Consider the following 6,313-nt stretch of genomic DNA (forward strand, 5'->3'; position numbering starts at 1 on the left):
AATCAAGGCTTTGTGGGGTGTGTAATTGATAGAAAATAAGTAATTTTTTGGGTGAACTCCTCCTTTAAGCCTTAAGGAGAACTCCTTCTAAGGCTATGAGTCAAATTCTACTCTTTTCTGAAGAAAGTGACACTGAACTGTCTACTTTCTGGTTCTTAACCTCTTGTTTTTTTCATGCGATTAATTTCCCCGAAAACGTTCATTAGTGTCATGAGTATATCCATATAGAATGCAAATATAAGGCTGTGATAAAGCGATACATTTTTTATTTGGAACAAAGTCATCAACTGGTATGAATGAGGCATCACATATAGGAATAGTTTTGATAGGAAATACTCGTAACACACCAGTAAATAAAACATCTACTGATGCACACACTTGGACACATCATCAGTGTTGTTTCCTGGAGTCACTGGGTGTTTCGGGGTCTCGCAACAACAGACACCCTCCTCCAGGCAACCCGACCCAGGCTGATCAGACCCCGGCCTGTGTCCAAGTAGCATGCTACTGCCCCCTACTGTCTCTTGAGGGGAGTAAGAGACACGCTACTGCCCCCTACTGTCTCTTGAGGGGAGTAAGAGACATGCTACTGCCCCCTACTGTCTCTTGAGGGGAGTTAGAGACATGCTACTGCCCCCTACTGTCTCTTGAGGGGAGTAAGAGACACGCTACTGCCCCCTACTGTCTCTTGAGGGGAGTTAGAGACATGCTACTGCCCCCTACTGTCTCTGGAGGGGAGTTAGAGACATGCTACTGCCCCCTACTGTCTCTGGAGGGGAGTAAGAGACATGCTACTGCCCCCTACTGTCTCTGGAGGGGAGTCAGAGACATGCTACTGCCCCCTACTGTCTCTGGAGGGGAGTAAGAGACATGCTACTGCCCCCTACTGTCTCTGGAGGGGAGTTAGAGACATGCTACTGCCCCCTACTGTCTCTGGAGGGGAGTAAGAGACATGCTACTGCCCCCTACTGTCTCTGGAGGGGAGTAAGAGACATGCTACTGCCCCCTACTGTCTCTGGAGGGGAGTTAGAGACATGCTACTGCCCCCTACTGTCTCTGGAGGGGAGTTAGAGACATGCTACTGCCCCCTACTGTCTCTGGAGGGGAGTTAGAGACATGCTACTGCCCCCTACTGTCTCTGGAGGGGAGTTAGAGACATGCTACTGCCCCCTACTGTCTCTTGAGGGGAGTTAGAGACATGCTACTGCCCCCTACTGTCTCTAGAGGGGAGTAAGAGACATGCTACTGCCCCCTACTGTCTCTGGAGGGGAGTTAGAGACATGCTACTGCCCCCTACTGTCTCTGGAGGGGAGTAAGAGACATGCTACTGCCCCCTACTGTCTCTGGAGGGGAGTTAGAGACATGCTACTGCCCCCTACTGTCTCTGGAGGGGAGTCAGAGACATGCTACTGCCCCCTACTGTCTCTGGAGGGGAGTTAGAGACATGCTACTGCCCCCTACTGTCTCTGGAGGGGAGTCAGAGACATGCTACTGCCCCCTACTGTCTCTGGAGGGGAGTTAGAGACATGCTACTGCCCCCTACTGTCTCTGGAGGGGAGTTAGAGACATGCTACTGCCCCCTACTGTCTCTGGAGGGGAGTCAGAGACATGCTACTGCCCCCTACTGTCTCTGGAGGGGAGTTAGAGACATGCTACTGCCCCCTACTGTCTCTGGAGGGGAGTTAGAGACATGCTACTGCCCCCTACTGTCTCTAGAGGGGAGTCAGAGACATGCTACTGCCCCCTACTGTCTCTGGAGGGGAGTTAGAGACATGCTACTGCCCCCTACTGTCTCTGGAGGGGAGTTAGAGACATGCTACTGCCCCCTACTGTCTCTGGAGGGGAGTAAGAGACATGCTACTGCCCCCTACTGTCTCTGGAGGGGAGTAAGAGACATGCTACTGCCCCCTACTGTCTCTGGAGGGGAGTTAGAGACATGCTACTGCCCCCTACTGTCTCTGGAGGGGAGTTAGAGACATGCTACTGCCCCCTACTGTCTCTGGAGGGGAGTTAGAGACATGCTACTGCCCCCTACTGTCTCTGGAGGGGAGTTAGAGACATGCTACTGCCCCCTACTGTCTCTGGAGGGGAGTAAGAGACATGCTACTGCCCCCTACTGTCTCTGGAGGGGAGTTAGAGACATGCTACTGCCCCCTACTGGCTCAGAGTGTTCCCACTTAGTAGAGTTGGCTTTCAACTCCATAAAACCGTCTTTGTTTTGGTGAGTAGAGAAAGTGTATCTTTTTATTTTTACTGCAGACGAGAGGCTATGCAGCCTGTGGTGCGAGCGCACCTTAAAGGTATCATGACATTCATTTTCACTTTTTTTATTTTCAATGTTTTATTTGGGGTTTTATGACCTCAATTACACCCAAAAAAACTGAACTTAAAACATTCAGTGGATTTTCTGTGGTCTGGGGTTTTCTGAATAATTAGGCTGAAAAGTAATCTGAGCTTGGCCCTTCGACAGTGAGGTCACTGTCGAATAATCCCGCCCACTCTCCTCCTCGCCCCTCCCCTCCCCTATCCTTTCCTTTGGGGGGGGGCGGAGCAGAGGCGATGATTGACAGGCAAAATCCCTCACCAGCGACACCCGCAGGCAAAGATTTCTTTTTTCATTGCAGTTGAAAAGGCTTTAGAAATGTGAGAGAAAAACACCTGCCATTGATCACTGGAATGGAATTTTCACTTAAAACTTTTTCACAAGTTCACCCAAAAAATGACTTATTTTCTATCAATTGCACACCCTATGAAGCCTTGAATCCATGGATATTTTTTTGTTTTTGTCGCATTCCTAAGCTAATAATTTGATTCCCGTCTCATACCGGCTAATGTATCCGGTAGGAGACACAAAGTAGATTATTTGTGTCTCCTACCGGAAATACACACAGTCATCAAATTATTGTCTTAGGAATGCCACAAAAACAAAAATAAATCCATGAAATCAAGGCTTTGTGGGGTGTGTAATTGATAGAAAATAAGTAATTTTTTGGGTGAACTCCTCCTTTAAGCCTTAAGGAGAACTCCTTCTAAGGCTATGAGTCAAATTCTACTCTTTTCTGAAGAAAGTGACACTGAACTGTCTACTTTCTGGTTCTTAACCTCTTGTTTTTTTCATGCGATTAATTTCCCCGAAAACGTTCATTAGTGTCATGAGTATATCCATATAGAATGCAAATATAAGGCTGTGATAAAGCGATACATTTTTTATTTGGAACAAAGTCATCAACTGGTATGAATGAGGCATCACATATAGGAATAGTTTTGATAGGAAATACTCGTAACACACCAGTAAATAAAACATCTACTGATGCACACACTTGGACACATCATCAGTGTTGTTTCCTGGAGTCACTGGGTGTTTCGGGGTCTCGCAACAACAGACACCCTCCTCCAGGCAACCCGACCCAGGCTGATCAGACCCCGGCCTGTGTCCAAGTAGCATGCTACTGCCCCCTACTGTCTCTTGAGGGGAGTAAGAGACACGCTACTGCCCCCTACTGTCTCTTGAGGGGAGTAAGAGACATGCTACTGCCCCCTACTGTCTCTTGAGGGGAGTTAGAGACATGCTACTGCCCCCTACTGTCTCTTGAGGGGAGTAAGAGACACGCTACTGCCCCCTACTGTCTCTTGAGGGGAGTTAGAGACATGCTACTGCCCCCTACTGTCTCTTGAGGGGAGTAAGAGACACGCTACTGCCCCCTACTGTCTCTTGAGGGGAGTTAGAGACATGCTACTGCCCCCTACTGTCTCTGGAGGGGAGTAAGAGACACGCTACTGCCCCCTACTGTCTCTTGAGGGGAGTTAGAGACATGCTACTGCCCCCTACTGTCTCTGGAGGGGAGTAAGAGACATGCTACTGCCCCCTACTGTCTCTAGAGGGGAGTCAGAGACATGCTACTGCCCCCTACTGTCTCTAGAGGGGAGTCAGAGACATGCTACTGCCCCCTACTGTCTCTGGAGGGGAGTTAGAGACATGCTACTGCCCCCTACTGTCTCTGGAGGGGAGTCAGAGACATGCTACTGCCCCCTACTGTCTCTGGAGGGGAGTAAGAGACATGCTACTGCCCCCTACTGTCTCTGGAGGGGAGTAAGAGACATGCTACTGCCCCCTACTGTCTCTGGAGGGGAGTCAGAGACATGCTACTGCCCCCTACTGTCTCTGGAGGGGAGTCAGAGACATGCTACTGCCCCCTACTGTCTCTGGAGGGGAGTCAGAGACATGCTACTGCCCCCTACTGTCTCTAGAGGGGAGTTAGAGACATGCTACTGCCCCCTACTGTCTCTTGAGGGGAGTTAGAGACATGCTACTGCCCCCTACTGTCTCTGGAGGGGAGTCAGAGACATGCTACTGCCCCCTACTGTCTCTGGAGGGGAGTTAGAGACATGCTACTGCCCCCTACTGTCTCTGGAGGGGAGTCAGAGACATGCTACTGCCCCCTACTGTCTCTTGAGGGGAGTTAGAGACATGCTACTGCCCCCTACTGTCTCTTGAGGGGAGTTAGAGACATGCTACTGCCCCCTACTGTCTCTGGAGGGGAGTAAGAGACACGCTACTGCCCCCTACTGTCTCTTGAGGGGAGTTAGAGACATGCTACTGCCCCCTACTGTCTCTGGAGGGGAGTAAGAGACATGCTACTGCCCCCTACTGTCTCTAGAGGGGAGTCAGAGACATGCTACTGCCCCCTACTGTCTCTAGAGGGGAGTCAGAGACATGCTACTGCCCCCTACTGTCTCTGGAGGGGAGTTAGAGACATGCTACTGCCCCCTACTGTCTCTGGAGGGGAGTCAGAGACATGCTACTGCCCCCTACTGTCTCTGGAGGGGAGTAAGAGACATGCTACTGCCCCCTACTGTCTCTGGAGGGGAGTAAGAGACATGCTACTGCCCCCTACTGTCTCTGGAGGGGAGTCAGAGACATGCTACTGCCCCCTACTGTCTCTGGAGGGGAGTCAGAGACATGCTACTGCCCCCTACTGTCTCTGGAGGGGAGTTAGAGACATGCTACTGCCCCCTACTGTCTCTTGAGGGGAGTTAGAGACATGCTACTGCCCCCTACTGTCTCTGGAGGGGAGTCAGAGACATGCTACTGCCCCCTACTGTCTCTGGAGGGGAGTTAGAGACATGCTACTGCCCCCTACTGTCTCTGGAGGGGAGTCAGAGACATGCTACTGCCCCCTACTGTCTCTGGAGGGGAGTAAGAGACATGCTACTGCCCCCTACTGTCTCTGGAGGGGAGTAAGAGACACGCTACTGCCCCCTACTGTCTCTTGAGGGGAGTTAGAGACATGCTACTGCCCCCTACTGTCTCTGGAGGGGAGTTAGAGACATGCTACTGCCCCCTACTGTCTCTGGAGGGGAGTCAGAGACATGCTACTGCCCCCTACTGTCTCTGGAGGGGAGTAAGAGACATGCTACTGCCCCCTACTGTCTCTGGAGGGGAGTTAGAGACATGCTACTGCCCCCTACTGTCTCTGGAGGGGAGTTAGAGACATGCTACTGCCCCCTACTGTCTCTGGAGGGGAGTAAGAGACATGCTACTGCCCCCTACTGTCTCTGGAGGGGAGTTAGAGACATGCTACTGCCCCCTACTGTCTCTGGAGGGGAGTAAGAGACACGCTACTGCCCCCTACTGTCTCTTGAGGGGAGTTAGAGACATGCTACTGCCCCCTACTGTCTCTGGAGGGGAGTAAGAGACATGCTACTGCCCCCTACTGTCTCTGGAGGGGAGTTAGAGACATGCTACTGCCCCCTACTGTCTCTGGAGGGGAGTTAGAGACATGCTACTGCCCCCTACTGTCTCTGGAGGGGAGTAAGAGACACGCTACTGCCCCCTACTGTCTCTTGAGGGGAGTTAGAGACATGCTACTGCCCCCTACTGTCTCTGGAGGGGAGTAAGAGACATGCTACTGCCCCCTACTGTCTCTAGAGGGGAGTCAGAGACATGCTACTGCCCCCTACTGTCTCTAGAGGGGAGTCAGAGACATGCTACTGCCCCCTACTGTCTCTGGAGGGGAGTTAGAGACATGCTACTGCCCCCTACTGTCTCTGGAGGGGAGTCAGAGACATGCTACTGCCCCCTACTGTCTCTGGAGGGGAGTTAGAGACATGCTACTGCCCCCTACTGTCTCTGGAGGGGAGTCAGAGACATGCTACTGCCCCCTACTGTCTCTGGAGGGGAGTAAGAGACATGCTACTGCCCCCTACTGTCTCTGGAGGGGAGTTAGAGACATGCTACTGCCCCCTACTGTCTCTGGAGGGGAGTTAGAGACATGCTACTGCCCCCTACTGTCTCTGGAGGGGAGTAAGAGAC

Source organism: Gymnoscopelus braueri (genome assembly GCF_963280865.1).
Source record: "Gymnoscopelus braueri genome assembly, chromosome: 10".
NCBI classification, from domain to species: Eukaryota; Metazoa; Chordata; class Actinopteri; order Myctophiformes; family Myctophidae; genus Gymnoscopelus; species Gymnoscopelus braueri.